At 40.7% G+C, this 10,420-nt stretch overlaps 1 pseudogene; it reads right to left on the bottom strand.

Moving 5' to 3' along the window:
* Positions 1-8,340: 8,340 nt before the first annotated feature.
* On the bottom strand, positions 8,341-10,199 carry LOC118848769 (annotated as a pseudogene).
* Between the last annotated feature and the right edge of the window lie 221 nt (positions 10,200-10,420).

The raw sequence follows: 10,420 nt of genomic DNA, 5'->3' as shown, positions 1-10,420 counted from the left end.
ATGGTCACACGGAGCGGAGCAGAGCCCAGCATGAGTTGCTAGGACCAACCAGACAAGGAGCCCGGCGAAGCGGGCCCTACCACCCTGAATCAGTGAGCTGCAGTAGTTACCAGACTTCTCAACCCACAAACACCAAAGATAGCAGAGAAGGTTAGTGGGAAAAGCTGCGGGAGTGGAAGGAGTTCACAGTTCGGCCACTACTCTCAGGGCAGCAGAGGTGGGGCAGCTACAGCTGCTGTTGCTTCTGGCCCCAGGCCCACCTGGTGGGAGGAATTAAGTGACGGATCAGAGCAGGAATGCACAGCCTGCTAAAGATCTAAGCCCAGTCCGGGTTGGGGGTTCTTGGGGAAGGAGGAGTGCTGGTGTGGCAGAGCTGGCACATCCCCCCCAAACGTGGAACATAGAACTCTTTAGTCTACAAGCAGTCATACCCCACTGAAAAACTCAAGGGTCAAGTTAGTTGGTTGGGAAAATGGCCAGGCAGCGAAAACACACCCAGATTCAGTCTCAGACTTTGCATTCTTTCTTTGGTGACAAAGAAGACCAAAACATACAGCCTAAAGAAGTCAATAAAGCGCAAGAGCCTACACCAAAAGCCTCCAAGAAAAACATGAACTGCTCCCAGGCCATGGAAGAGCTCAAAAAGGATTTGGAAAAGCAAGTTAGAGAAGTAGAGGAAAAATTGGGAAGAGAAATGAGAAGGATGCGAGAAAACCATGAAAAACAAGTCAATGACTTGCTAAAGGAGACCCAAAAAATACTGAAAAATACACTGAAGAAAACAACACCTTAAAAAATAGACTAACTCAAATGGCAAAAGAGCTCCAAAAAGCCAATGAGAAGAATGCCTTGAAAGGCAAAATCAGCCAAATGGAAAAGGAGGTCTAATGGACCACTGAAGAAAATGCTACCTTAAAAATTAGATTGGAGCAAGTGGAAGCTAGTGACTTTATGAGAAATCAAGATATTATAAAACAGAACCAAATGAATGAAAAAATGGAAGACAATGTGAAATATCTCCTTGGAAAAACCACTGACCTGGAAAATAGATCCAGGAGAGATAATTTAAAAATTATTGGACTACCTGAAAGCCATGATCAAAAAAAGAGCCTAGATATCATCTTTCAAGAAATTATCTAGGAGAACTGCCCTGATATTCTAGAGCCACGGGGCAAAATAGAAATTGAAAGAATCCACAGATTGCCTCCTCAAATAGATCCCAAAAAGAAATCTCCTAGGAATGTTGTCACCAAATTCCAGAGCTCCCAGATCAAGGAGAAAATACTGCAAGCAGCCAGAAAGAAACAATTTGAGTATTGTGGAAACCCAATCAGAATAACCCAAGATCTGGCAGCTTCTACATTAAGAGATCGAAGGGCTTGGAATACAATATTCCGGAGGTCAATGGAGCTAGGATTAAAACCAAGAATCACCTACCCAGCAAAACTGAGTATCATGCTCCAAGGCAAAATATGGATTTTCAAAAAAATAGAGGACTTTCAAGCTTTCTCAGTGAGAAGACCAGAGCTGAATAGAAAATTTGACTTTCCAACACAAGAATCAAGAGAAGCATGAAAAGGTAAACAAGAAAGAGAAATCATAAGGGACTTACTAAATTTGAACTGTTTTGTTTACATTCCTACATAGAAAGATGATGTGTATGATTCATGAGACCTCAATATCATAGTAGCTGAAAGGAATATGCATATATATATATATTTATATATATGTATGTTTACGTATATATAGATATAAGTGAATGTGCATGTATGTATATATGTATGTGTGTATATATATAAAGAGAGAGAGAGCAGACACAGGGTGAGTTGAAGATGAAGGGAAGATATCTAAAAGAAATAAAATCAAATTAAGGGGTGAGAGAGAAATATATTGAGAGAGGGAGATAGGGAGAGATATAATGTGGTGGATTATCTCGCATAAAGGTGGCAAGAGGAAGCAGTTCTGGGGGAGGAGGGGAGAAGGCAGGTGAGGGGGGAATGAGTGTATCTTGCTCTCATCAAATTTGGCCTGAGGAGGGAATACCATCCATACTCAATTGGGTATCTTACCCCACAGGAAAGAAGAGGGAAGAAGATTAAAAAAGGAGGGGGTGATGGAGAGGAAGGCAGATGGGGGTGGAGGTAATCAAAAACAAACACTTTGGAAAGGGGACAGGGTCAAGGGAGAAAATTCAGTAAAGGAGGATGGGTTGGGAAGGAGCAAAATATAGTTAGTCTTTCACAACATGAGTATTGTGGAAGGGTTATACATAATAATACACATGTGGCCTGCGTTGAATTGCTTGACTTCATAGGGAGGGTGGGTGGGAAGGGAAAAAGGGAGAGAATTTGGAACTCAAAGTTTTAAAAACAGATGTTCAAAAAAAAAAAAAAGTTTTTGCATGCAACTAGAAAATAAGATACACAGGCAATGGGGTGTAGAAATTTATCTTGCCCTACAAGAAAGGAAGGGAAAAGGGGATGGGAGAGGAGTGGGGTGACAGAGGCTGAATGGGGAACAGGCAACCAGAATATACGTCATCTTGGAGTGGGGGGTGTATTAGGACGGCAGAGTTTATAATTTCAAAGAGGACCATATATATGTCTGAAAGGTTCAGAACCGCCAGATATAAGAAACTCTCAAAGTAGGAGGCAGAAGAATCAAAGCATATATTTAGGCTCCACAGTAACCAACCCATGAAACAGCATCCCCATTTTGATATATTGATCAATAGCTTCCAGGCCCAATAAGTCCACCTCACTAGAGTAACCAGAAGGCCACAGAGAAACATGATGGTGTAAAGCAAAATCACATACATGCTTCCCCCTGTATGGTAAAAAGATTACCCACTGGCCTCAAGTCCTTGTTCAGCTTCCTCCCGTAGGTCAGCTCTGCTACTGGCAGCTCCTGCTTCAGCTTCAGCTGTAGCTGTAGCAGCCTCTGGCTCCAGCGGAAGCTGTTTTTAACTATCCAGCTTCTGCGGGGGTGTAAGGTACGCCGGGGAAAGCACAGGTTCTTTCGATCTGCTTAAGCAAGGTGAAGGGGTTGACCGGGAAAGCACAGGTTCTTTCGATCAGGTTAAGCAAGGGAAGCAAGGTGAAGGGGCTGACAAGCTTACTCTAATCCAACATATAAACAGCATTCAGTTAGTTCAGGAGAAAAAGCCAAACTATTCAAGGGCACTTGTTGACTAAGTGCTCAGGAGCCCATTTTTGGTTATGGGGAGAAAATTTGTAATTCAAACTCTTGTGAAAATCAATGCTGAAAACTAAATATGTTAAATAAATAAATTTTTAAAAAATGTAAAAAAAATAAGAGGAACACAAATTGTGGAGGCAAGAGTAAATGACATTAGAGGAAAAATTTCAATACTCTAACCTCTTAGAATTACCACCCGGATTTCCGAGTGGCAAATGTGGCATTTTGGCTCTGGAGGAATGAGCTGGAGCGTACATATTATGCAAACAATTTCTTATTAGAGCCTCCTTCAAACCGTATGTGATGGCTATACCAGCTATTATTCCAACAATTTAATAGATGAGGAAATTGGGGTTCTGAGGAGCCATGTGTCATGCTCAGGATAATAAAGCTCATGAGTGTCTGAGGCTGCATTCAAACCTAAGTCTTCTGAACCGTAACAGAGCACTTTTATCTCCTACACCCAGATGCCTCTGGACGTGTCTGACAGAAATCTATCAAAGCGTTAAGATTCTCAAAAGCATAATGGCAAAAGTTGATAGAAGTATAAACAACTTGGAGGATTTGGAGGCTTCCATAGATTTACTTAATAAGCATTCTCTATAGTACTTTTTAAACAAAGGGATGTTTTTATAAAGATGGATATAAAGGAATATCCTAAACTAAGGAAAAGCCTCTTTAAATAATCATATTTTACTAAACTACTCCAAACAATAATATGATGACTAACATATACATTTTAAAAAATATGCTTACATCTATAGTTTTGGAGCATATTAAAGAAGTCACTCTAATAAATGATGTCTTTCAGTGTAACAATTTTTTTTCTTATAAGCAAAGAATTGTCATGGACTTCAAAAAGTCCTTTGAGTACACAGAGTAACCAATAGATTGAATGAATTAGCACGTTTGGTTTCAGAAAGTAATGAAACAAAATACTTTCAGTAACAATGTGAAAGCAAGATTTTTTTTTAACCAATGACACTTTACATACAGAATGATGTATTTTTATATACTATCTTACTTACAGAATGATATATTTTTTATAATTAAAAATAAAGATCTTGAGAGTCTCATAGAAATAGAGCACTAAAGACTCATTTTAGAATGTGTTCAGTCAGAGGAGAAGTGTTACTACTTCTGAAATGACAAAAGTGATATTGCAAAAAAATGATTTTTCTTCCTGAAATTTACATAATGGGTTGCTTTTAGGGTTGTCATTCTGTCTGCCTTTCAGACATGCTATATGAAGACTTTAATCTTGACGATAGACAGATAGAGATAGATAGGTAGATAGAGGTATATAGATATATGAATATATCAACTATGTCTCCTTTCTAGTTTCAGGCTGGTTGGTTGGTTGCTTGGTTGTTGTCTTTTATTGTCAAAAAGGACCAAAATGATGTCGCTATGCTTGAGTTAAGATTCAATGTGTCTGACTGTGGTTGATCAGGATGATACGAGCTCAGAATGCTCTACCACAAGTTGGGTACAAATATTCCATGTGAACATTTGGGGTGTATACTCCAAACTTGGGCATCTTTCTTTGAGCTGTTTCAATTCTGGTTTGCTCATACAGCACAGTACCTTCTCTGATATGGGCATGCCATGCTGAGCAGTCCTGTGCCAATGTCTCACATGTCACACAATCAATTCCAAAGTTCTTGAGAGAGACCCTGAGAGTGTCTTTGTGTTGCTTGTTCTGACCACCATGTGAATGCTTGCCCTGTGTGATTTTTCTGTAAAATAGACTTTTTGACAAGAGGACGTTTTGCGTTCCAACAACATGGCTAGCCCATCTGAATTGCACTCTCTGAAGCAGAGTTTGAATGCTTGGCAGTTTAGTTCGAGTAGGGACATCAGTGTCTGGTACCTTGTCTTGCCAGGTGATCTTCAGAATCTTCCTAAGACAATTCAGATGCAAGCAATTCAGTTTCCTGGCATGGCACTGGTAGACTGTCCAGGTTTCACAGGCATACAACAATGAGGTCAGCACCACAGCTCTGTAGACCTTCAGTTTGGTTAATTAGTCTAATACTTCTTCCCTCCCATACTTTCCTTCAGAGCCTCCCAAACACTGAGCTAGTTCTGGCAATGCATGCATCAACCTCATTATCAGTGTGTACATCCCTGGGAAGTACACTACCAAAGTAAGTGAACTTATCCACAGCATTCAAAACTTCTCCATTTGTTGTAACTAATGGTTCCACTTATGGATACTGTGGTCATGGCTGATGGAGCACCTGTGTTTTCTTAGTGTTAATTGTGAGGCCAAAGTTAGAACAAGCAGCAGAGAATTGATCCATACTTTGTTGCTTCTCAGCTTCAGAGGCTGCATTGAGTGCACAATAATCTGCAAACAGAAAATCATGACCTCTCTGGTCTAGTTTTGCAGCCTTTTCAAGTTGAAGAATTTACCATCAGTGCAGTAGCTGACCTTGATGCTGTGTTCATCCTCATTGAAAGCATTTGACAACATGGCTGAAAACATGCTGCTAAAAAACATGGGAACAAGCACACAGACTTGTTTCACTCCATTGGTAACTCGGAAGGCATGAGAGCGCTGTCCATTATCTAGAACCCAGGCCAGCATGACATCATGAAATTAACATACAACATTGATGAACTTCTCTGGGCAACTAAATTTTGACATAATTTTCCACAAGCCCTCACAACTAACATTATCAAAGGCCTTGGTCAGATCTACAAATGTTGTATACAGACCTTTTTTCTGCTCCTGACATTTCTCCTGGAGTTGTTGGGTAGCAAACACCATATTGACTGTTCCTCAGACCTTTCTGAAGCCACACTGGCTCTCAGGTAGATGATCATCTTCCAGGTGAAGGATCAGCCTATTAAGGACGACTCTGGCAAGAATCTTGCCAGTAATGACTAACAGAGAGACTCCCTTGTGATTGTCACATGACAATCTATTTCCTTTAGCTTTTTAGAGATGGACAATGGAGGCATCCTTGAACTCCTGGGGGATAACCTCCTCTCGCCATATAACCTGTAAAATTTCAGTCAGCTTTTGTATGAGCAATAGACTCCCTACCTTGTAAATCTCAGCTGGAATAGAGTCAGTACCAGGTGCTTTGCCACAGGAAAGGGACCTAATGGCATTCAAAACCTCTTCTTCAGTTGGAGCTTCAGCTAGGGAGGGATTGACTTCAACCTGAGGTAAATGGTCAATGGCTTCAGCATTGATTGATGATGGTCTATTGAGAACACCATGGATGTGCTCAGCCCCTCTCTCCAGGATCTTGTCCTTATCACTAATCAACGTGGCTCCATCAGCACTTAGTAGTTGAGATGCACCATAGGTCTTTGGCCCATAAATAGCCTTCAAGGTATCATAAAAGCACTTTGTATTATTACTATCAGCATAAAACTGAATTTCATCTGCCTTTTTACTGAGCCAAGAATCCTGCATCTCTCTAAGCTTTACTGCCTTCTTACAGATGGATGAGCTATCCTGCTGGTAAATCCTGTGGAGTTCTCATTTTTCATTTAGCAGCTTCTGAATTTCCCCATCATTTTCAACAAACCAGTCTTGGGGTTTGTGAGTGTTCTGACCCAGATGAGCAAATGCAGCGCTGTATACCAAATCTCTGAAAAGCTGCCCACTCCTTTTCTGCTCCACTGTGGATGACAGTATGTTGGCTCAACTTTTCCTCCAAGTTAGCAACAAACTGTTCCTGCTCAAAGAAGAGGTCTAATTTGTTGACATTGATTCTTCTGGTAATCATTTTGCACTGGGGGCACTGCTTTTTCTGAATGAGAATATTTAGCTTGGAAAGAATAAGTCTATGATCAGTCCAGCACTCTGCACCACACATTGCCTTCATCATTCTCATATCTTGTCTGTCTCTTCTCCTTACAGTCACATAGTCTATCAAATGTCAATGTTTGCTGTGAGGGTATGTCCATGAAGTTTTATTGCATTTCGGTAAACAGAAGACAGGTTGGTGATGAGAAGGTCATGAGATCCACAAGTCTTCAGTAGTAAGTGACCATTGCTGTTGCTGTTTCCAACTCCATTCCTTCCTCGACTCCCTTCCAAGTCTGGTAGTCTGAGCCCACTCTAACATTAAAGTCACCCAGAATTATAAACTTGACCTCTTTTGACACATTGATGATAAGAGTCTCCAGGTCTTCATAAAATTTTTCTTGGACTTCCTCAAGGAACATAGGCACTGATGATGGTGGCATGATGTTTTCCTGCAAGTGGAAATCGCATCATCATGAGCCTGTCATTCACTCCTTTTGGCCAGCATACAAGCTGTTGACTAGATTAGTTTTGATGGCAAAACCGACACCAGCTTCATGGCTCTCCCCTTCACTGCAGCTGCTCCAGAAGAACTTGTATCCAGCTCCAACTTCATTAAGCTTGCCTTCATTTGCCAGCCTTGTTTCACTCAGGGCTGCTATTTCAATGTGATACCTACTGAGTTCTCTTGAAACAAGAGCTGTTCGTCTTTCAGGTCTACTGGATTTTATGTTGTCTATAAGAGTGTGTACATTTCATGTGCCAGTGGTGAGTAGAATTGTCTTTGCAGATGTTTTTGTACATTTCTTCATGTTTTGACCACAGAGTAGGACTCCTTGCCTGTTGTAGTAATCAAGCTAGAGTTGGGTAAGCAGACAATTTTTAGGGCACATTTTTTTTGGATTCAATAATTTTATTGGCCATTCAATGTCAATATTACCATTTTTACATAATACCTAGTTTTTATTTCAAAGGAATCTAATTTAGTACATCATGTTAATAGTTAAAACAAGCCAGAGAATGTGGCTAAATCTCAACCAACCAATCATTTTAATATCCTCTGGACAAGGCAAACTAGAAATCAATCACTTTATACATACTTAGGGTAGTGTTTCAAAATAAAAAAAAAAACTAGGAAGCTGATACAATTTAATTTGGGGGGGTGGGAATGAAGATTTGTTTTGGTCTTTTATTCCAGCAAATTATACTTTATAATAACTGCAACAGTAATACCATAAAGAATGCTCTGCCTTTTTTTTCCCCTGAGTTTAAGAACTTTAATAAAAATTAAAAGTAATATTGAGTCTGTTGAGATGGAAAGTAGCTAATAGCTGCATTTACCTGTAACATGATCAATAAGCAGCTGAATTTCCCTATCGATAACCAGGTCCAGGCTGTGTATAATTCTAAGTAAGGGAGGACAGTTACATGAATAAGGGTTAGGCCTTGGAGGAGGGGTCATAGCACTTGCAGGAGGTGGTGTATAGTTAGTTGGTCTTAGCTGATAGGCATCTAGTTGACTTTGAGCCATTCCAATTTGAGAGGCCAGGGTGTAACTGGTAGGCTGAGTAGTGTGATTCTATGCATGGTAATTGCTCTCCTGGTACTACTGAGAAGGTTGAGCAGGCACTTGTTGAGGCTGTCCAGAAAAGCCAGGAGTTGGGGACTGGGAAGTTGGTTGCTGAGCATATCCTTGGAACTATTGAGGAGGTTGGGGGTCCACCCTGCTGACTGTATCCTGAATGCTGCACACCATATTGTTGTGGAGGCTGAGCCTGTGGCTGCTGAGTACCATAGATGGCTTGTTGTTGGTACCGTTGATACATCTGACCTTCAGTCTGACCTGCCTGTGTCTGAGCTCCTGTATATGGTGACTGTTGTTGCTGAACACCTGGTGGATAAGCTGCAGATGAGGAGAAAGCAAGGCTATCTGGCATTCCAGAACATTCTTCTGCAGGAGCACTGGGTGTTCCTGAAACCTGATCAGCTGTCAGACCAAATGCTGACATGACATTTTGGTTGAACTCATCTCGATTTTTTAATGGATCAAAAGCAAACATACTCGCTGCCATCACTTGGCTAGATTATTTGCCTGAACAATCAGAAGCAGTGGGTTTTTCTTCCCTACTATCCACAGTATCATTTTCAGGGAGACTGGTAGAAGGTCCAGGTTCAACCAGACGATTCACTTTGTTTTGAAGTTCCATCAGTTCTCTATGGAGATATTTTGCCTGACTTGATTCAAGAGGCCTTGGCTGCCCATTAACAAACAGTGTTAGTTTCTTTTTAAAAAATTTTTGTTTTTAGTTTACAACACCCAGTTCCACAAGTTTTTGAGCTCCGAATTTCCTGCCCCTCTCTGCTCTCCCCTCCCCCTCAAGATGGCATGTAATCCATAAAGGTTCTACCTTATACCTTCATATTAAGCTTATATAGTTAAGTTGTAAATAAGTTAAATAGTTAAGTTGTAAATAAGAATCATAACCAATGGAATGAATCATGAGAAAGAAGAAACAAATCTAAAAAAGAAGGAAACGAAAAAATAGAGAGAGCAAATTGTTTACTTCAATCTGCTTTCAGACTCCATAATCTTTCTCTGGATAGGGATAGCTTTTTCCATCATGAGTCTTTTGGAGCTGTCTTTGAACTTTGTATTTCTGAGAAGAGCCAAGTCCATCAAAGTTAGTCATCACAGATACTGTGTGTCTGTAATCATGTATAATGTTCTCCTGCTTCTGCTCTCCTCACTCTCTGTCAGATCACATAAATTTTTCCATGTTATTATGAAGTCCATCTACTCCTCATTTTTATAGCATACTAGTATTCCATTACATTCATATACATTCACATATCACACCTCGTTTAGCCATTCTCCAATTGATGGGCATCCCCTTGATTTCCAATTCTTTGCCACCACAAAAAGAGCTGCTATAAATAACAGTATTAATTTCAACATCCTGCTACGCTGAATTCCAAAGGAAAGATAAGTCAGAACTATCGAAAATTGTTATAAGATATCCATCTTAATCTTTATACTCTATAGTAACTTCATCATTACTCAGAAGTTTTCTCTAGAAAACTCTTTGCGTTGTCAGCACTAATTCATCCTAGATGATGTCTTCATTATGACTGGGAAGTCTCCAGATATCTTCCCCAAGCTAAGCTTTAATAATTAGCTTTCCACTTAAATCCAACTGCCCATTCATGGTGGACTCCAGGATGTTCTACAAAACTTCCTTACTGGGACTGCAGCTGCTGCCTTCCCCTCAGCTTTGCCTACTCCTCAGGTCCTGTCTCTGAGGGCAGCGCCTGGTGCGTATGCAGCCATGTCATCAGTGGGGAGGTGACAGTCTGTCCTGTTCAGCTGCTGCCATAAATCTCCCTCTGGCTCACTGGCCTTAGCCAATTTCCTGGGCCTACCTAGGGCACCTTTCTAGCCCCTTCCTCACACCA

Source organism: Trichosurus vulpecula, chromosome 4, assembly GCF_011100635.1.
Source record: "Trichosurus vulpecula isolate mTriVul1 chromosome 4, mTriVul1.pri, whole genome shotgun sequence".
In the NCBI taxonomy this organism is placed as follows: Eukaryota; Metazoa; Chordata; class Mammalia; order Diprotodontia; family Phalangeridae; genus Trichosurus; species Trichosurus vulpecula.
This window is presented reverse-complemented; position numbering and strand designations above follow the sequence as displayed.